The following is a 23,070-nucleotide window of genomic DNA, read 5'->3' as shown; positions in this document are numbered from 1 at the left end:
ACCTCAATACCTTATAATAGCCTATAAGGAAAAAGAATATGAAAAGGAATCTTTGCATATATATTTATGTATAACTGAATCACTATGCTGTACACCAGAAACTAACACAACATTGTAAACTGACTATATGTTAATTAAAAAAGATAAAAATCTGAATAAAAAGAATTCAGGTTTGAGATCCTTGCAAGAAACGCAGGAGGAAATTTTTTTTTTTTTTTAAATAGGCAGTCGGTGTATACCAAGCATCTTTATCAAGGAGCTCAGCAGAGAAACTAGTCTGGAAACCCTAGTCCTCACCTGGACCCCAAGTTCAACATGCCAGAAGTTAAACTTGTTACCAGCAGAAGCAACACACCTTTGATTCAATGATTTCTTGTGTCACCAGAACCAGGCACAAAGCCAGGCCTAGGCCAGCTACTCACTTTGTGTTTGTTGGAAGAACAAATGGGCACCTATTCCATGCTCTGGACAAACAAGGGTGAGTAAGAGAGAGTCCTTCCCTGAAGGAGCAAATATTCTGGGGGCAAAGATAGCATCTTAGTTTGGATTCCCCCTGATGCAGGCCCAGGGATGAGGATTTGGGTACACGTCAATTTGGGAGGTGAAAGGAAATACTGGTGGGGGAGGAAGGAAGTGAGACTAGAACAAGAAGGCAACCAATTAAAGTGCATTGAGGAGCCAGCTAGTGCTTATCAAGCCAGGGAAACTCCGGGAGGCCAGACAGTCACAGCTCAGAATCATCCTGCCCCAAGATGGACAAGCTAAGGCATTACACACCCACGCTCATCAGGCTAAGGCTGAGGACCAATCCTAGAGGACATTCCTGAACTCCAGCAGCAAGAGAAAGCCCTGGGGCAGCTGGAAGATGCACATTGAAAGGATAAGGGGACACAGATGCTGCAACCACAGTGGAATAGGGTGTGACACCTAAGGTGACCTCTACAAAACTAGAAAAGCAAATGTAATGTAACGTGATAAGTCGGTGACAGCTCAGCTGACATGACTCAGTGCCCGCTGCGTCACTTGGCTCAGCGTCTGTATATACAAACATTTGTTAAATAAATGGACAAAGGCTACAAGAAATAGCAAAGAGAGAGCAACTATTTCTCACAGTACTTTTGCCACAGACACTGGCTAGCGCTTCACCTTTTCCTTTTTTCTTATGCAGACCACACTTCCCAGCCTCCTCTGCAGGTAGGCAAGGTCATGTGACTGAGTTCTGGCCAATGGAATGTGATCAGAAGGGATGTCACCGTGTTCACGGCTGGTCCACTCGACCCTCCAGAGCACAATCCTTCGTGTCTTCTCATCTTCTGTCTGCATGGAGAGAATTTTGAAGGCCCCAAGGATGGAGGGGTTTGGGGGTCTCTGAGTTTGCCACTTGGTGGAGAACTTCCTTGAGAAACAGCTTCACCAGGGACACTCATGTTGGACATTTGCTGAAAAAGAAATAAATTTGTATTGGATGAAGCCACTGAGTTTTTGGAACAGTTTGGTACAGCAGCTAGCCTACTCGAACACAGTGAGTTCTCTAAATATTTGTGAATGCTAACTGGAAGAAATGGTTTATTTGTCTGCTCAAAGTTGGCTATGCTCTTGGGAAGCTGGAGAAAAGTGGATTTCTGACAACAGCTGAAAGGAGAGGTGAAATGACATGAATAACCAATTCCATTTCATTCTCAGGCTTGCCCAAGGCAAATAATACAAGCAAGACCTGTAATATTAAATTTCTCCTGGAGGAATATGAGCCCATTTTCCTCTATCTCATCCCCAGTAAAAGTGTAAAAAGTTTGGCCTCCTGCCTGCATAAAATTACCTCTCATATACTTGATGGTTATTATAAAGCCACCTTTTCAGTGCTCCGAAGTGCTCGTTTCATCTCATAAATCAATATGGAAACTGCTTTGCAATTTCAGCCCTTTGGAAAATTAAGCGAGAGAATCAGTAGCTGGGGCTGAGTCTATAGGAAGTGAGCTGGCTGGCTGATCCTTTTCTTCTTCCTTGCCTCCTTCCGGAAGGAGGGAGGCTGAGGCAGGTGACAGCCCAGAGATGTTCACGTAGAACAGAGCTTGGAGTTGAAAGTTTCAGACACTAACTGTGTGCCAGTTACTTTCCACTCTCGGTCTTAGTTGATTCTGGCAACAATCCTATCAATAGATATTATTATTATTCCCATTTAACAGATGCAAAAACTGAGGCAGAAATAGATAGATGAAGTCATGTACCAAAGGTCACACAGCTGATATGTTGTGGGAGCCACAGTTTGAATCCAATACTGTTCATGTCCACTATGACATGTGTCCTGGGGCCACGAGCTGGTTATTTACTATTATGGGTTGAACTGTGTGCCTCCAACTCCTCCTGAAAAAGATATTCAAGTCCTAACCCCGGTACCTATGGACATGAGCTTATTTGGAAGTTAAGAGTCCTTTGCAGACAATCAAGTTTAGATCAAGTTAAGGTTTTCAGACGGGTATTAATCTACTATGCTTGGCATCATGAAAAAGGGAAATTTGGACACAGACATATACCCAGGGAAGATCATATGAATACAGAGAGAATGACATCTACAGCCGAGGAAATCCCAAGGCAGCCAGAGGCTAGGAGAGCAGCATGGAACAGATGCTCCTCCATAATCCTCAGGGAAACAGCTCATCAACACCTTGATTTCAGACTTCTAAGCTCCAGAACCAGGAGACAATACATTTCTGTTGTTAGAGCCACCAGTCTGTGGTACTGAGTTGCGGTGACCCCCTGGAAACTAATTCACTTACCATCTTGGAATCTCAATTTGCTCATCTGTACAGAGGGAACATGAGCCATATCTCCTCTGGAAAGTTCCAGGGTCTGTTAAATGAGATAATTCATGTCCTGTACCCAGTAGGGCTCAGTAAATAGTAGCGGTTATTATTAACATTTTGGGTAGGAAAAACTCCCCCTAAGACATTGCAGAAAAGCCACCCATCATTATGTCCCCACCCCTCTTGGGGAGAACATTTTCTTACTTCCAGGGGCTGCCTAGTTTTCTGCAGAGTTTCTTTAATAATGCAGTATTGATTAACCAACAAAATGAGTAGAATGTTATTGATCTCACAGGTTTGCATGAGGAATAAAAGTGAGCATGTCTGTTAAAGTTCTTAGCAAGGTGTCAATTTCCGTTCAGCTGTGAAGGGACATGATTATTTGCACACATGGTCCTACTTCTTGTTGACAAAATGTTTATCAAGCTGTGACCCAAGCTCCCGATCTCTAAGCAGGGTCTCAGTTCAACAGACAAAGTCCAGCAGTGAAAAACCATTTCCAGTGTGACCCAAGTCGTTTACTTGTTTCTCTGGCGCCGTGCAGTAGCACCTGTCAAAGTTTCCTCTTTGGTCCTACATTCTGCAGCCTGCTTCCTGACGTCCTGCTCCCAGCTTCTCCAAAAAGCACCTCCTTCTGCCCTTTCTCACTCTATTCTGTCTCTCTTGCCCTCTTCACTCCTCATCCATAGTCTGTATTCCTTTCCCTGCTCCGACCGTGAACAATCAAAGTTAATACCATGAAGCAAAGATAGAAGAGGGGAGGGGACCACTGCTGTCTTTAGTGGCAGGTGGAAGACTAAACACTGAGAGCACTTGTGGGTTCGTCATTTTTTGTTCCATGACAAAGAACATGTCCCCTTCGAGCCGTGAGGTGGGGCAGGGCTGATTTGATAAAAAAAGACAATGTCAAAAGCACAGTCAATATGATCTGAATTTAAATCCCATATCTGGCAAATGCTAGCTGGGCATGGTACTTAACTTCTCTGAACCTCTGAATGCTTATCTGCAAAATGAGGCTACAAATGCACATTTCACAGGGTAGGCTGAGGATTAAATGAGATCACAAATGTGCATCATTTGGCGGTGTGTCCCCAGAGTAGACACATGCTCGCTATTATTAATAGCCACCAATTTATGAAACAAGCTTGATTCGGGAGGATAACAGCAGAGCGCAAATTTAGTTCTATCTGTGACGTCCCTTTAAATTTATCTTTTAAGGCAAGTTCTCTCCTTGCCCCTGGAGGAAATTTAGGACAGTCTCCAAGACATTTTTCTGGGCGTTCTTAGATGATTAAGTTCCTTTGATCAATCTGATTGCTCAAACAATCTTATTACAGTAGTTAAAATGTCTAGTCCTGTGTGCCAATCAATTTCTCCCTTTCTTCTGGCAGGCTAGCCACCTACAGTGGGAATAACAGCGCAAGTTTCTTTCTTCCTGCCTGCTCTCTGCTTCTGTCCCTCCGCTTGCCTGTTCCCCAGCTCCGTATAAAGAGAGAGGACAAACCAAAGTACAGACCACGCCTTCATCCTCATCTTAAGGTCCGTAAGCCCCAGGCCTGGCATGAGTTGAAGGTGGGGGATAATTTTGAATCACACATTATATTAGAGGTTTTAAATGGACCGGAATGTATTTTAATAACTACAAGTTACAGAGAAATCATGTCATCTGTTCAAAGTCTTTTCAAAGGACCTGATACCCAGCAGGAGGGAGACAGAACATGTTTCAAAGGTGACATCTTTTGATTTGTGCCCCTCCTTTAATTAATAATCCTTTAAAAAGAAGATGCAGTGCCAATAGTTGGAGTGTTCCAGACTTCACATGCACATTCCAGGAAAGAAGGATATTTCCTTCTTCCCAGTTATTAAACAAAAGTACTAGGCTTCACCTTTTTTGGACCAACGTGGATCACTTGCTTGTGCCTGAAATGACCATTGTTCCCAAGAGAAAGCTTTGTTCTGATTGGCTTGAGCTGGGTTTCTGCCATCTCTGAGCCAATCACTGTGATGAGGATGACAGCCTCTGTCCAATAAGGGTTCAACCCTGGGAAAGGGGTGGGTTAGTGAGGAAGGGGATGGGCAATAAGTAGAATTCTTCGCTACCTGTCCCTCTGGTCAGTGAGGTCCCTTGACCCTCCCTGTTTCTTTTTCATTCATTTGAGGCTTGGAGCACAAGGTAATTCTAGCTAAAAGTCTGTTTAGGAAGTTGTTTATTTAATTAGCAGGGGAGCCAGCTATTTATAAGCCAGAAACCCAAAGAAACATTTTCTTTCGCATTGAAATCCAATAAGCCTGCCAGCGGAAGCTTCACTGGGCCCCTAAGGCCTCTCTCCCCAGCTCAACCCTGCTCTCTACAGGCAGCAGAGTCTCGCTGTAAGTGGTAATAATAACTCACATTTGTAACCTGCTTTGCAATTTGCAAAAGGCTTTCACATTCATTACACCATTTAATCAGCAAAGAGTGCTGAGGAAGGATGCTGGTTTGGGAGCTGCTGTGTGGATTTCATAGGCATAGGAATGGAAAGAAAGAATTATGCACATGGTTCTGTGAGGCCAGGGTGGTTAAGGCTTCCGGGGAATGTGTGGTTGGAGGGTTACAAAGGGACGTTAGAGTTTCTGTCTTCCATCTTCCTTTTGCTAACTGACCATATTCCTTTAGAGCATCCAATTTCCCCTCCTGGATATGGTCTTGGGTCTTAGTGGAATTATTAACCAAGATGTGCACCCTTGCTGGCCAAAAATGGCCCCTGACCTAAGAAAGGCCAGCTGGGTGCCTCTCCTGAGAATCTGAATTTTGATGAGAATCACACAAAGAAAGTGACACTCTGACAATCCTTGACCTTTCTTCCCTATAAGCCAGTTTTCCCCTTAAATCAGATGAATACACACAGGACATTGTGTGTAACTAGGCATGGTGCCGAAGGACCCCCAGGTGTCCTCTCTTGGTAAATCTCGGGGAAGCAGAAATGCATATGCCCATTGGCGACAAGGACGGAAAACAGAAAGAACAGGGCAGCAGAGACCGAGAGACACTAAATAACTGGGTAACTGTCATCCAGCCCACAAGGGCAGTTCCACTCCAAGGCCAGAGCTCTCCTCCCACCAAAAGCACTTTCCTGGGCTTTTCGCTTTGAATGTTGCTACTCATTCCTGCAGCCCTCACACAGATCACCACCTCCCCCAGGGCCCATTCCCTCCTCTAAATAGATTCTGAAGGCGGAGGCCATGCTCTTTTGTCCTCAACGTCCTGATACTGGTGTCAGACACATGGACAGCATTTGACAAATCGGTGTTAAATGAACAGGCACAGATATACAGAATCAGTAAACTAAATATGTGAAGGTAAAATCATAAAAAAATATTTTTAATTGGGCAGAATGACACATCATAAAAATCATGATCATATTTACCTATAAAAAAATCACATATCATAAAAATGAAAAAATTAAGTATACCGTTCAGTTATCTTTAGCATATTCACAAGTTTGGGCAAGTTTGGGCAAACATTACCACTAATCACCACCAAAAGTAATCCCCTACCCATCAGCAGTCACTCCTCATTTCCTGATCCTCTAACTCCTGACAATTTATAACCGTATGGATTTACCTTAGACTTTTGATATAAATGGACTCATACAATACAGGATCTTTTGTGTCTGATTTCTTTCATTTAGCAGAATGTTTACAAAGCTTATCCACATATCAGCATATGTCAGTACTTTATTACATTTTTGTGCGCTGAGTATTATTCTATGGTAAGGATATACCATATTTTTCTAGCCATTCATCATTGATGGACACTTTGGTCCTTCCCAGTTTTAGATTATCATGAATAATGCTATGAATATCCATGTAGAAGTTTCTGTGTTGAATGTATGTTTCAGTTCTTTCGGATATATACCTCGGAGCGAAATTGCCGGGTCATATGGCAACTCTATGTCTAAATTTTTGAGGAACTGACAGTTTTACAGTGCATCTGTGCCATTTTCCATTCCCATGAGCAACGTATGAGAGTTCTAATTCCTCCAATCTTCATCAATACTTGTTATTTTCCGTTTCGTTAAAAACAATTGTTATGATAACCATCCTAGTGAGTGTGGAGTATCTCATTGTGGTTTTGACTTGCGTTTCCCCAGTAAGTAATGATCTTTGGCATCCTTTCGTGCATCTATTGGCCTTTTATGTGTCTTTTGGGGGGGGGAATGTCTATTCAAGTCACAGTACTTGTCTGTTTATTGTTGAATTGTGAGAGTCCTTTAAGTATTCTGAATGGTAGACCCTGATCAGATATATTCTTGAAAATAGTTTCCCCCACTCTGCATGTTGTCTTTCCACGGGTTGATAGTGCCCTTTGACAAAGTTTTCAATTTTGATAAGGTCTGGTTTCTTTATTTTTATGCTTTGCATCATATCTAATAAAATTTTGTCTAATCCAAGCTCACAAAGATTTACACCTACGTTTTCTTCTGAGCGATTTATAGTTGTGACTCTTACATTAAGATCTTTGGTCCATTTAGAGTTAGTTTTTGTGTGGTGTGAGGTAAGGGTCCAACTTCGTGCTTTCTTTCTTATGTGGATGTAGACTTGCCCCAGCATCTTTTGTTGAAAAGATCATTTCTTTCCCCATTAAATAGTCTTGGTGCTCTTGTTGAAAACCAATCGGCCTTTGGTGTATGGGTTTATGTCTGGACTTTCAATCCTTTTCCATGGCTCTTTATGTCTATAGCTATCCCGTCACCACACTCTTTAGATTACTGCAGTTTTTAGTATGTTTTAAAATTGGGGAGGACTTTGTTTTACTTTTTCCGGGAGGTTTTGGCTCTTGCATTTTTATATGAATTTTAGGATCAACTTATCCATTTCTGAAAAAAAAAAAGTTTTTTTAAGAAAAAAGAAGTCGAACTGGTCACTTTTCCTTCTTTGGAAGAGCTGATGTAAGAAGAGGAAAACAGAGAGGGAGAAGATGGGGAGAAGAGGTGGAATTTCCCTCCTCCAAACTTTCAACTTCTAATCTGATAATAGAGCTTATCTCTTACAAGAGCCTCATTCGTTACAGTTTACAAAGCTCTTCCACCTTAACCTGCAAATTGTCTATTGATTTTTGCCTGAAAGAAATTACCTTCTAATGTGGCAACTTTCCCATCAACATTCTAAAATTCTCGCCTTATGGAATTAGCATCCTATTAACCTGCCCGTCTCTTTAAGTGTTTTTCCTCTTCAAAAATTATAATTAAATACCGTTGCCAGCCAGAATTAGACAGCGCTTTGAACATTAATGTCTACTCAGTTATCTTTTCCTGTGGCTAGAATCTTAACCCAAAATGAAGCTCAGAAAGATGGATTTTCTCTTTCTAAAACTGGTTCTTTGGTTGCTGTTGTTTCTTTATTTTCCACCTTTCTTTACTCCAGGTGGGTCCTTTGAGTTCCAAGAGAGAAATAGACAAGACCTTCTGTCTGACCTGTGCAGATTAAAGGGACTCATCTTCTTAAGCATGAGCAAAATGGAAGCCACTATACACGTTAAAGACACACGCACAACATAGGCTTGAGAATGGGAATTCACAGAAGGAAAAGACCAGAGCTCACCTTCCACTGGGACCAGAACTCTCCCTCTGACCCAACTGAAAGCAAGAGGCAGACTTCAATGTGCTCTATATGAGACAGCCTCTCTGGCACAGGACAGTGGGGAGGAGACAGGAGGATGGGTCTGGAAAGGCAGATGGAAAATATCTAGCTGGGAAGGAGTGACAATTGTCAACTTTACTCCACAGTGTCTTAATGTTTTCCAAAGTGGCTGAACGAGTCTTCCTCCCAACAGCATGGGCACCGTCTATTGGCCATTTTATCTTCCTCTTTAATGAAATATCTTTCCATGTCTCTTGCTTATTTTCCAACTGGATTCGTTTCCTTTTGTTATTGATTGGAGAGCATTCTTTATACATTTTGGATATCAGTCCTTTGTTATTTATACATTCCTCTCCATTTGTGGTTTCCATTTTCAATTCATGGGAGTTTTTGATCACAGATCTTAGTTTTATACCATGGAGTTTATCAATCTTTCTTTATAGTCTGTGCTTTTCATGTGTTATTGAACAATGCCATACTAATTCCAGGGTCAAAATGTGGGGTTTTCTTCCTAGTGATTAATATAAGTTTCATTGTGAAAAGTATTAAAACATGGAGAAAAGCAAAGATCAAAAGAAAAATCACCTATAATTCCATTACCAGAAAAAAACCACTAGCATTCATTTTTATAACTTTTAGTTTCACATAAACCACTTGGTACTCAAATAAGCCTCGTGAAAAAAATTCATGGTCAACATTGCATCATTTCTAGTATGCCAAAATAGCCAATCCTTCATTAAAAATATTCAATATTGACTAATTTTTTTTTCTTTCCTTGAATTGCTAGTTTTTCCATTGCTCTAGTAGCAACTTAGCTTTGTACTGCAAGTATGTCTTATGCTTTAGACAGAAAGAAGAAATGTTTGAGTCAAAGGTGAGACAGAGGAAGAAAGTCAAATGTTGAGGTATGGCCTCAAGGCATCAAATAATAGAAAAGTCATCTTGAATGTACCATATGGAAACACAGGCCAGGCCTTCTGCTCAGCTCCCATGCAGTTCTCCAAAACTAAGCTTGACAGCATCTTGTTTACAACAAAAATAAATGTTTCCCTTTGCTGTTAAATAAAATCTGTAAATATCATGGCTTTCTGGACTTAATTCTGCAGATGCAAGGTCATTCTCTCAACTAGGGATAGGCCATCCTCTCTATGAGCCCATGGCTTATAAAGCAGGTGTCTCAGTTCATCCATCGCTAAGGCAACAAGCTGCCCCAAAATGTAATGACTTGAAACAGTAACAGTTTATTATCTCTCATGGTTTCTATGGGTCGGGAAGTCAGTATGGGCTCAGATGAACTGTTAAGGCAAGGATTTCTCTCTGGTTGCAGTTAGATGACTAAGCTGGAACCGTGGCAGGTCTGAGGCAGCTGGGAGCTGACCTTGGATCTCCCTCTCTCTCTCTCATCATGGGTCCCCAAGGCCTCGCCATGTGGTCTCTCTGTGTGGTGGTCTCTCTGCAGGCTAGGTTGGGCTCTCTCGTAGCATGTTGTCCTCAGGGCAATGGAACTGCTTTTACATCATGGCTTCAAGAGGGAGTGTTCCAGCAACGAAGGTAGAAGTTTGCATTGTTTTTATCCTCCAGTGTCAAAAGTCACAGTGTCATTTTCACCCCGAAAGAGTTGCAGAGGCCCACCTGATTTAAAGGGGAAGGGACATAGATCCTACTTCTCAACGGGAAGAGTATAAAAGAGCTAGAAGATATATTTTAAACTGACCACAGTCTTCCCTTTAAGCACAAATCATTTACATTTCTCCCACATGCAAAATACACTCACCTGCTCCCAAGATCCCCTTGCCCCCAGAAGTTTCACCCTATTCTGGCATCAGGCTCAGGCTCAAGGTCCAGGATTACAACCACTATATCAGATCCAGGGGCCGATGAGGACTCTCACATGTGGTTCTTCTCAATCTAAAGAGCTGTGATCTGAGAAGACAAATTATCTGAAACCCTGCCCCAGATACAACGGGGAGGACAGGCACAGGATAATCACAATAAATACTTCCATTCAAAAATGGGGCAAAGACGAGGCACATAGTCTACTGCATGTCTCAGCTCAGGCTTGTTGACTAGGGCTTGGTCCTATTCCCTGGGAGTTGTTCTCCTTAATCCTTGGCTTTGACTACTGAGTTCTTGATTCTGATGAGTTACCTTCCCTTTTCTCTAAGAAAAGGCTCATCTTTTCAGGCTGCTTCCTATGCAGAAAAGATTGGAGAACCAAATACCTCTTTTCCTAAATATGAAAATGAATATATGTATGTATATACATGATGGGGACACTGCTGTACACCAGAAACTGACACATTGTAACTGACTGTACTTCAATTTAAAAAATTAAAAATAAATAAATAAATAAATAAATAAATAAATAAATAAATAAATAATCAATCTCTTTACTTCTTGTGTTGCCTCTGCCGCTTTCATTCCAGGAAGATGCAATTCCCTTAAACACTTTGTGGGTTTCCTGTGTGCTAAATTATAATCCACTCCATTAGATAGAGGCCACAAATATCTTCTAGAAAAGTCTCTCCCTACTTTAGGCTTTCTGTGAAGCAGTTGTGGGATAATTGCCTTAAAATTCTTAGAAGTTCTGTTGTCTACTATTTAATAAAGAGGGTTTGCAAAGCATACCCATAAAATCCTTAAGAGAATATTTATCTGTCTGTCTGAAAAGGTCTATAAGTCACAATGTTAGACTTTTTTTGCGGGGGGAGTGTGGATCCTAACAAAAGGTTTCACAGTCATATCCTTAGCTTCATCTTTACTCTGAGGCTACATGTTCTTCACAGCACCCTGGATTTGATCTTTTTCCTGTGGTCTTTTATTTCCTTGTGAACCCTTTGCTAGATGGAAAGACTGTCTTGATCCCTCTATGTTTTCTCCAAAAATCTACTTAAAAATCAAATAGTTTGTTCTTTGACTCATCTCTCTCCTTTCACATTTCACTACAGGCAGCTAGAAGTCAGGGGGTGCCTTTGACATTCTACCCTGAAATCTCCCCAGCTACATCACCAGGTTTATTATGTATGTTTCCGTATTCCACATTACCGTGGGTAACAGGTACCAGTGTTGCTACACTTTCCACCACTACGTAGCAAGGGTCTCCTTTCCTTTACCTTCCAATAACATTCTCCCAACTTTCATTTAAGCCCTCACTAGTAGCCTCAAGGCTTCTGCTATGAGGCTTCTCAAGGCCCTTCCAGCTTCCACTCACCACGCAGTCTCAAAGCCATCACACAGCACTCCACCTGCAGGTACAGTGTTCTGTTTCTCTAATCTCTTAAGTTACTTACCACCAATGCTGGTGGCTCAAAGAACAACAGTCATTTTACTATCTTTCATGGATTTTGTGGGTCAGAAATTCAGAAAAACCTCAGCTGGGCAGTTTGGGATCAAAGTGTTTCATGCAATTTTAGTCTGATGGTGACCAGCTTTGGGACAGCAGTGGATTGAAGCAATTAGGGGTTAACTGTATCTCTCTCTCTACTCTCCCCATTAGTTTCAGAACCTCTCTATGTGGCCTCTCTGCATGGGCTATGTTAAACTTCCTCGCAGCATGGTGGTCTCACGGCACTTGAACTGTGTGCATGGTAAAGCGAATGTTCCACTGAGCAAGGTCAATGCTGCATCGCTTTCTATGATGCACATCAGAAGTCATATAACTTTACTTCTGCCACATTCTATGGGTTGAAATAGTCACAAAAGCCCATCCAGTTTTAGGAGAAGGAGCACAGGTGCCACCTGGTCACTGAAGGGCTGTCAGAGAATTGGTGGACACACTTTAAAATGGTCCCTACAGATTTATTTCTTCTACAAGCACTTGCTGTGTGCCTACTGTGGGTCAGCTATCAGGCATACACAGATGAATCAGATAGAAGGCTTCCTGGAGGAGCTTACTCTCTAGTTATGAAGACCAAGAGGTAGAGGAACACCGTGCTACAGCGGGGTAGATATTTTAAGAGGACTGGCAAAAATGCTGAGGGAAAACGAGGGGGAGAAAGTAATGCCACCAATACAGTTTAGGGGAAGCACCGTGGAGAAGACAGCACTTGACTTCTGCCTTGAAGGTAAAGCAGGTGTTCTCCAGCCGTGCGCACGCATGGAGGCGTGAAGCATCTTAGCACAGCCTTTTCATTCTGGCTGGATGACGGTGACATTCTAAGTGTCATTCAGATGGTGACATCTGTTGCAATGGTCACATGATGGTGACATTTCTAGGATAGATTCAGGAGCAATTGCAGCGAGTTCAATTCAGGACACGCTGATGTTTTCAGGTGCTGCTAAGACGTCTGGAGGTCAAGGGGGACCCCTGGGTCCGCCAACAAACAGCCTGCTGGCAGGCCTCCTCTTTACTCTATTTTTCAGCAGGGTCTTTTTTTTAAATCGAAGTATAGTTGATTTACAACATTGCGTTCATTTCTGGTGTATTTCTACAGGGTCTTAATTGCTCATGCAGGACAGTCAGTGGCTGCGGGTGGTGGCCCTCCTTCCATCTGGGTTGCCTGCTCCCAGCTCCTCAGGCTATAGAGGAATATTCTAGAAATATGACCTTAGTTATGAGTTATAAATCCACTGGAGGCACTCAACCCAAACTCAGAGACAGATTCAACTCTGGAATGGCTGTAATTACATCTCCTAAGGAAACAACTGCTCCAAACTGTACACTTGGGCGCTGAATTCACTGCCTTGCAGTGGCTTAGCCTCTGTCTGGTCAGAGGAGAAAGGTGCCTCTGAGATCAGCTCCCCCAGAAATTGGAAATTAGTGGCGTTTGAGCTGAAAATGGATTGCAGAGAGTGTTTATTTAAAAACGAATTAGTTGACATTAAAAAAAATTGGGAGATTTTACTTTAAGTGTCTGAATTGCTGCTTCTTCTGAAAAAAAATCGGAAGACTTAAATCTTGCCACCAGGCAAAAATCAGTTCCCACATGGCGACAGTCAGCTGGAGCCAAGCTGGGGCTGTGTCTCCAATTTGTCAAGTACTGAGAAGAATGTGGGGAAACATTCTCATCCCCGACTGCTAAATTGTACAATTTGGAGGACATTTTATAAATTTCAACTCAAATTTAAAATTCACAGGACATTGCTCTGGCAATTGTACTTATGGAGATGAAAAGCTATAGAAATACTCAAACGTGAGCCCAAAGTTGAGTTACACTGTGGTATTATTTATAATTTTAAAGAAGTGAAGGCAACCTACATTTCTATCTATAAAGAACTGGCTAAATCAATTAAGGTATGTATATCAATGCAATTAAATATTATATAGCCAGTCAGAGGGAGATAAGATGGCTCTATATTAACTCACAATAAAAATGCTCACAATATATTTTTTAAAAATTTAAGCAAATCACAGGATGATATGTATAGTATTACCTTATATAAGGGAAAAATAGAACTGTCTTAGGATGTTTGTGAAGGAGCACCGTTGGTCCAAATTCTCAACTCAACCATGAAGTCTTTTGGAGTTTATTAGCATCCGGACTGAAGAGAGAGGAACAAAGCTTGAGCTGTCTTGCTAACCTTTCCAGCCCAAGTGATGTGGCCATGTGATCTTCTTTTGGGGGATGGTGTTAGTGGTACCTGATGTGACCACGACAGCAGGTAGTCACAAAAGTGAACAGACTCCCACCCCTGCAGTCTGTCCTCAGGTGGCCCGGTTGTGACGCGCTCGGCGCAGGCAGCATGGCGTCCAGGACCGGGGCGGGCTGAGACCTGCTGCAGGGGGCCGGTCTGGCAAATCCTGTCACTCTGCACACTTTTCACTGACTTGGCCTCGTGTATGTCTGTTTCTCTGGGAGAAGCCAGATGGACCTGAATTTTCTGGTGAGTTACCGTCAGACGTGACCTGTGTTCTTCACTTAGCTTCTTTCATGGTATCCCTTCGAGATGCTGAAACGCCAACCCTCCACTTTAACCGACAGCCCCTGGACTGTCTCATCTTGTTTCTTTGGGAAGCAACCACAAAACACTTCAGTAAAAAACATTTATGATAATTCTTCTAAAAAACCCCAAACCACTAGAAAATGGCACAACTAATGGCAACAAATGGATGGCTTTGGGTTTAGACAACTTGGGTGCTACTGAGCTCCCCAAAATACCACTGGAAACTTGTGGAGGCAAAGCTTAATTTATCTGACCTCACTGTCAGGGTCTTAGTCACGCCTCAGAGAGGGACATTAGCAGAAGGATAATTATAGGACCTCAGGGTCTGGGCTTAAGTGGTCTAATGCTTTTTTCAAAGACAGGGATCTGGTTTGAGGCGCACAAAGTTGATGCTCCCACAGTTTAGGATTGGCGAACACAACACAACGGTGAAAGCAGTCAAGCGAGGCTTGACAAGCAGACTGTCGGTTGGTGACCGGTCCAGGGCTGCCTTCAATAACTTGATCTGTAGGAATATCTTGAAGCAAAAAATGAAGCTGGTCATCTCTGCCAGGCAGAAGTTTTCTGGAACAACCAACCTGGTCATGCTGACAGACGTGGACCACGGTACCTTCCCTACGACCCAGTTGCAGTGAGGCAGATGGTCTGGATTCTCTGTGCCAACCCCAGCTCTCTCATGGTCTAGCTGTAGGACTTGGGGCAATTTATTTAAAGGTTCCATTTCTTTATCTGTGCTTGAGGATTGAAGATGGCAGGGTTGGGGTTAGGGCTAAATACAATTCCAGCACCTGGAGTGTAGAGTTCTCTGTGATGTTAGCAACTTTTATTCCACCTGGATATAAAGGCATAGGGATAGGGACAGAGCAGGACTTAGCCTTGGCACTATGGGCATTTGGGGCCAGAAAATTCTTTGTTGTCGGGGCTTGTTCTGTGTATTGTAAGGGTGTGTTTACACCATCTCTGACCCCTACCCACCAGCAGCCAGGAGCACCAACCCCTCCAAGCTGTAACCACAAAAACGCTTCCCAGCATTGCAAAGTGTCCTCACTTAAGACCCACTGACTTGGAGGCAACCACTGTGTGGGTTGCGCATGGAAAGAGTGGGAATTAGTAACATAAGGGATATTGGCATACGGCTCATATTGTAGGCTACCTGTTGGCAGCTCCATCTTTGCATCTTCTGCAAACACAAGTGATTGGCAGGCAGTAAGAGCCAGAGAAATATTTCTTGTGATAGAACTTCAGTCGGTGCTTCCGGACAGGGTACAACATCGTGGCTCCTGACCCACGAATGGGTCTTAGAAAAGAGAAAGCTTAGACTTACTCATTTCAGGGATAAGTTCATTAGACATTGAAACTTGACGATGCTTCTTAGCCAAAAAGGTTCTGCCTTTAGATCCCAGGATGTGTTCCAGAAAATTGAGAATGACTGCAAATGATTGGAAAAGGCTATGGGCCAAGGGAAACCTGAGTCTCCAGTAAAAATCATTTTAAAAAGCCTCCCTTTGGTCGTGGGAGGAAGGCAATATGAAATAGGATAGTCAGAGAGGATTAACATTTGACTGAAACCTGTATGATCAGGAAGCAGCCACTCAAAAGATTTGGCAAAGAGCTTCTCAAACCAAGGAACCTGATGGTGCAGGGGCCTGAGGAAATGTGTGGCAGCTTTTAATGTTTTGGATGCTGACAATGCAGGCCCGCTCTCCATCCCTCCCACCCTCACCGATGAGAAACCAGCAGGAGGTGGGGTGCCAGATTGGAACATTCTACGTAACCTCCAGAAGGGGAAAGACTGGTGTGGAAATGAGCAGAAATCAAAAAGAAAACGAAGGTGAACTGGAACCTAAAGGGCATCTGCTGAGATTTTCTATCGCTAAGGTGAATCTAGGAAATTAGATTTAGCTTCGTTGATTCAATAAAGTGATTGACTAGCGAGGAATCCACCCTACGTCACTCTTCTAAGCTCAGTGCACGGCTCTACTTATAACTAAATGTTTCCTGAAGTAAAACAGAAAACAACCACTTTGCTCCCTGCATTTACGCTTCTCAACACAGATGCCAGAGTAGCGTTTCCTACATCTGTGGTAAGCTACTTTCAACTATGCAGCAAGGCAATAAAAATAGTTTTCATGTGAAGATAAATTAAATAAATAAATAAAGAGCCTCCGTTTGGCAGCTGCGGCCAACCTGACGCACCCATTTAGAGCCGTTGGCTTCAGCCAGGGCCTGGGACAGACGTCGAGAGCCGTGTTTCCAAATGTCCCGATGACCTGGCACCTGCGCTCAGGGCTTCAAGCAAAGTGAGCCACGCCCAGGCTCCCACTCTTGCATTTTGGCGGCCTTCGGGTACGTCGGGACTACATGGTTGTTCTTGAACGCTAAAGAATAGGAGAAAGGTTACTCTCACTTTTAAAAAATGGTTTGCAGCGGGAAGAGTTGTTCCAGAGACCAACCCCACAATGCTGCAGCTGCGAGGATCATCCCCAAGCACAGTCTGACCTGAAAAATGGGTCACAGTAATTCCTTGTTTGTGTAGTAAACAATTCTGGGACTGTGCCTATGTTCATGATGCCATGGTAAACAATACTAAGAACAAGAAAAAAAATCTTAGTTGCTTGCTTCAAGAAATACCTTCTCGTGAAACAAAAAGACAACCTACGGAATGGGAAAAAATTTTTGCAAATGAAACCAACAAAGGCTTGATCTCCAGAATACATAAGCAGCTCATACAACTTAATAAGAAAAAAATAAACAACGCAATCCAAAAATGGGCAGAAGACCTAAACAAGCAATTCTCCAAGGAAGACATACAAATGATCAATAGGCACATGAAAAAATGCTCAATATCACTAATTACCAGAGAAATCCAAATCAAAACTACAATGAGGTATCATCTCACACCAGTCAGAATGGCCATCATTCAAAAATCCACAAATGACAAATGCTGGAGAGGCTGTGGAGAAAAGGGAAACCTCCTTCACTGCTGGTGGGAATGCAGTTTGGTGAAGCCACTGTGGAAAACAGTATGGAGATTCCTCAAAAGACTAGTAATAGACTTACCATATGACCCAGGAATCCCACTCCTGGGCATGTATACAGAAGGAACCCTACTTCAGGATGACACCTGCACCCCAATGTTCATAGCAGCATTATTTACAATAGCCAAGACATGGAAACAGCCTAAATGTCCATCAACAGATGACTGGATAAAGAAGAGGTGGTATATTTATACAATGGAATACTACTCAGCCATAAAAAATACAACATAACGCCATTTGCAGCAACATGGATGCTCCTGGAGAATGTCATTCTAAGTGAAGTAAGCCAGAAAGAGAAAGAAAAATACCATATGAGATCGCTAATATATGGAATCTAAAAACAAACAAACAAACAAAGCATAAATACAAAACAGAAACAGACTCACAGACATAGAATACAAACTTGTGGTTGCCAAGGGGGCGGGGGGTGGGAAGAGATAGACTGGGATTTCAAAATGTAGAGTACATAAACAAGATTATACTGTATAGCACAGGAAAATATATACAAGGTCTTACGGTATCTCACAGAAAAAAAAATGTGACAATGAATATATATATGTTCATGTATAACTGAAAAATTGTGCTCTACACTGGAATTTGACACAACATTGTAAAATGATTATAAATCAATAAAAAACGTTAAAAAGAAAAAAAAAGAAAAAGAAATACCTTCTCATAGACTTGAACAGAAACTAGTACACCTGTGGTCTTAGCTGCTCGGTTCACCAGAGCCAAGAGGTAGAAATAATCCAGTGGTCCATCAGTGGATGAATGGTTACACGAAAATGTGCTTTATCCACATAATGGAATATTACTCAGCCTTAAAAAGGAAGGGCATTCTGACACACCCTACAACATGGATAAATCTTAGGGACATTATGCTAAGCGAAACAAGCCAGTCCCAAAAGGACAAGTATTGTGGGATTCCACTTAGATGAGATATCTAGAATTGTCAAGCTCCTACAGACAAATGGTAAAATGCAAGTTACCAGGGGCTGGGGCAGGGCCAGGGGCTGGTGGGAATGTAGATGTACTATCTAATGGGAATGGAGTTTTAGTTTGGGAAGATGAAAAGCTCTGTGGGTAAATGGTGGTGATGGTTACATAGCATTGTGAATATACTAAATGCCACGGAACCATATACTTAAAATAGTTAAAATGATAAATATTATGTTATATATATTTTACTACAATAAAAAAATGCTCCTGTTGTAAATCAACTGTACTTCGATACAAAATTTTAAAAAATAATAAAAATTAAAAATCAAACCAAATAATTTTAAAAATTCTTCTAGAAGATAAGACCAGGAACTAACAAAAATGGCTTATTTATCAAGACTAATAACTCACTCATTAGGACTCGCCTCATGATGACCCACACACACCCAGTCTGCAGCTCTTGGGTCGTAAACTCTGCCCAGCCTCATCCAGGCTCCTGCTTTGCAAAATCCACCTTTAAAGTACCCAGCCTGGGTCCTAAAACTGTAAATATCCTCCCCTCTTCTTCCCATTTGAGATACCACCCACCACGGCTGGCACCATGTCATTCTCCTTATTGTAGTAGGTCTGTCTGATCATCTTAGCTTTGCTTCAGCAACAGGTTTTATTATTTTTTTCCCCCTGGGTGTTTTGTGTGAAAGTTGACAGCCGACAAATCATGGATTTCCCTCCTTAAAATTCTGTGGTCACTCACGGCCAATATCTGAGTTTGCAAACGGGCAGCTGGCATGGCCTCCAGTTATGTTTTATTTGGCTTGCAAAGTGTATTGGGGAAAAAAAATTGAATTTGCTGCCAAATGTTAAATATTGGGAGTTTTTCCAAAGAATATAAATTTCTTACTTTCCTGGGAAATTCAGGACCAACTCCACTTGCCAGCCCCGTTTCAGACGTTTGGGTCAGTTCCACCAAGGCATCCTCTTAAGCAAAGATGAAAGTTTGACCTGTCCTGACTCTGAGTGTGCACATCAGTGCCAGGCACAGGGTATGCTTCAGTCTAACACGGTGTCACTCAGAGGGACTTGCTGTAACCGAATGACAAAGGTCTTGCAAGCCGTGGAATTGGTGAGGCCTGTCACTGCTTTGGAGCCAAAGGAACATACCCAAGTCTGGCCTCTACCACTTACTTCCAAGGTGGCATCAGGGAAGCTCCTTATGTTCTAGGAACCCCAACCCCTCACTAGTAAAGTGGGAAGCGTATGTGGCTTTAGGGAAGACTCAATGAGCCACTGAACGTCCTGACACACAGTGAACACCCAGCAGGAGAAGCTAACATGACTGTAGTTATAACCCTGACTTGCACTGAGGCTTTTACTCCTGTGAAATCGTCTTCATTTTCCATCCAGTTTTGACAGAAGAGAGTTTCAGTCCCACATCTAAATCACGAAGTGTGACTCTGAGCTTTGAGGACAATGGCCATCACCATGGAAAGTTTTCTAACGAAAAAAAATAAAGGGAGGGGGATAGTAAATTTCAAACCCGGGGAGAAACCTCTCTCATGAGCATCTTTAAACGACTTCCAAAGCCCATGAAATGCATTACTCCATGGTTCTTTATGGAGAACATTTCGGGGTACAGTTCTCTTTTAAATGCATACACTGAAAGACATACCGGCACTGAAAAAAAAATGCACTTTCAATGGGACGGGTGATTTGAAAGAGAACAGTGTTGTACTTACGACTGTTTTCAAAATATTTTTACTATGAATTTTTTTAACAGAGAGAAAGGGGCAATAATATGCCCACCCTGGTTTTAAAAATCTATTTTGTTATTTGCTTCAGATCTTTTTACTGTCTATGTCAAGGAAGAAAAGTTTACAGATGCAACTGAACCCTCTTGTATACCCCTCCCTAGTCTCAAGCCTTCCCTCCTTCCCCAGGGAGAAGCATGGTCCAGAAATTGCTGCGTATCATTTCCAGGCATGATGCTGTACTTTTACTGTGTATAGCGCGTAGCTGTAATTAATGAATCTATTTGGGGCATGTTTTTTTAAACTTCAAATAAATAATATCACGCTGTACATCTTCTCGTGCTATTTCCTTTTTCTGCTTTACATAGCCCTGGTTGAATTATTTTAGGTGCTATATAGTAGTTCGTTACTTTTAATTTTCAAATTACTTTTGATTCATGGCAATATTGTCTCCTCCTTGGGGGAAAAAATGATCACACATCTTCTCTTTTCAGGGCTCTTAACCCCCTACAATATAAAGCCCAAATTAAGCCTGGCATTCTAAACTCTCCAAGATCCACTTTGTTTCTCTCTCCACCAACCAGCTGCTGTTTCCCAAACATATCATCAACCAAGAATCTTTGGTCTCTCCAGACGACTCCTATTCATCCCTCAAAACCCAACTGAAATATCACTTTCTCAGGGAACCATTCCCTTGAGACTAAGTTAGGCAGCATTTCACTGGCTTCTCATAGCACCTTTCAGAAATCTTGATTACAGTTTATAACTCATAGCACTGTCATCTATCCATCCCCCTCTCCCAGACGTACACACAAACCTCAGAGTTTCTGAACTGTGATTCATCCAACTGTGTATCACTGACATTGAATGTAATCCTGGATACATTATGGCAAGTGCTCCAAAAATGATGGTTGAATTGAAGAAAATGATTGCGCATACCATTTTGGGACAGAGAATGGGTTACACCAGCGTCAAGGGGAAATGATTCCTCTTTAAAGAGTTTGCTGTGAGCATCTCCCCACATCCTCATTCCTTGGTGGTCCCCGTTAACCCTTGGGGCTGAGTCTTTTCCCTGCCTACTTCCAAACAGCTCCAAGGTGGTCCCTCTACCTTGTGAACCAGATACTATACATGGCCAAAAGCCTGATCTCAGCTCAACATTTTGGAGGTATGTTCCACCCCAATTTGGAGGAGAAGAATTTTTTTTAAAGGATGGACTCCTGAGATCACCTGTACTCAGACTTGGTTCTACATTGGAGGCACCAGGAGAACTTTAAAACGCTCTGATGCCCGATTCTCGCTTTCAGAAAGCTTGATGTTGTTGGTCTTCTGGGTGCATCTTGGGACCTGGGGTCTTTTCCAAGCTCCCCGGAGGGCTCTTACGTGCTGCGTAAGTCTGAACAGTTTGCAGGCGTGCCGTAACATTTATCCCTTCCCACCCCCACCTCCCAGTGCACCTGGGTGACGCTGGAGCACCTGGAGGACCCCTCGCCCTGCCTTCCCCTCCTTCCCTGCCTCCCCTCCACTGGCCACGGGAAGTCTGTTCCAGTGAATTCACTGCGCTGAACAAATACAATGATTTCTTCATGGGCTGCATTTTGAAAGACTTGGGATGCTTTGCTTTAGAGAACAGGGCAAGCCATAAGCAGCCTAGGATTTCATGAGCAACATGAGGTGCAGTTTCAGTGCGGCCTCTTCCTGGCCACATGCCCCCGCATGGTGGGCCATTTACCTTCCCCCTAGAGACTGGATTCCGTGGTTTTTCTTCGTCATCGCCTCATTGAATCAGTCTCGCAACAAGCCTGCGAGGTCAATATGGTGACCTCCCTCTTACAAATGAGGGCGCTAGCGCTGTAGGGAGGTCCTTATCCCAGCAAAGATCCGGCACGTGGCAGGGGCCAAGGTCCTTGCTAAGTCTAGAATGGTCTTCTCTGTACTTCCAGGGAGGAAGTAAAGGTAAGTGAGGGGGTGAGGGCATGAGATGCAGAAAGGCGTGGGCAACACTCCTGAAAGGAGAGATTTCAAGTCCCGGGACCCTATGAAGCACAAGGGTTCGGGTCACCGGTTCAAATCATGGGTTCAAATCCCAGCACTTCCTCTCGCTGTGTTTGTGACTTCCACTAAGCGATCGCACCATTTTGTGCCTCTGTTGCCTCTTTTGTAGAAGTACGACGGGACTTGGGGAGAATCGCATGAGATCCTAAATTTAGTCAGCACAGAGCGCAGTGCCAGGCTGAGGCTTTCCTTTCAGACCCGTCATTTCGCAGGGATGGGATCTTTGGTGAGTAAGTTTCATCTCTCTGAACCTCAGTTTTCTCGCTTGGAAAATGGGTATAATAACACACACATCCCTGCAACCAGGACACGGGAGGCTGGAGGACGTCCCTCCTGCAGGGTGTTGAACACAGTGCCTAGGATGTGGTGGTCACCATTGTGATGATCGTGGAAACAAACAGAGCAAACCAGCTCTGCCCGCTTGCCAGTGTGGGCTAGAACTGGTCCCACCTGAAGTAGCTCTGAGCCCTAAGCAGGAGCCCCAGGAGCCCAGGCAGGCCCCAGGAGACTTTACTGTGGGGAGAATCCCGGGTTGAAGGAAGACCATAAGCCTTGGGCAAGTTCCTCCCAACACTGAGCCTCAGTCTTCCCATCTGTAAAATGACCAGGTGGGACTCGTGGATCCCACAGGGCTGCTCTGGCTCAGTCATGCCCTAGGCACGGGCACTGCCATGGTCTGGGCTGGACACGCTGGGTGCCCAGACCCAGACGGGGTCCACGATCATCATCCTAGCACCCACTGTGTGACACACTCCACAGAAGTGACTTCATGCAGTTTTGACTTGACCCTACAAGGTGGGTGTTACTATTCCCATGTGGCATTTCACAGAGATGACTTTTCTTGCCCAAGAGCACGTGGCTAAGGAGTGACCCCTCTGGAAACTAAGCCTGACTCTGTCCGAGGCTAATGCCTGATCTCACCGCTGTGCCTCGGCCCCCTTCAGCCTTGTCCCCCATCTCTGATGACAGAGAAGCACCATAAAG

Source organism: Camelus dromedarius, chromosome 27 (genome assembly GCF_036321535.1).
Source record: "Camelus dromedarius isolate mCamDro1 chromosome 27, mCamDro1.pat, whole genome shotgun sequence".
NCBI lineage: Eukaryota > Metazoa > Chordata > Mammalia > Artiodactyla > Camelidae > Camelus > Camelus dromedarius.
The sequence above is the reverse complement of the archived record's forward strand: the minus strand, read 5'-3'. Positions refer to the sequence as shown.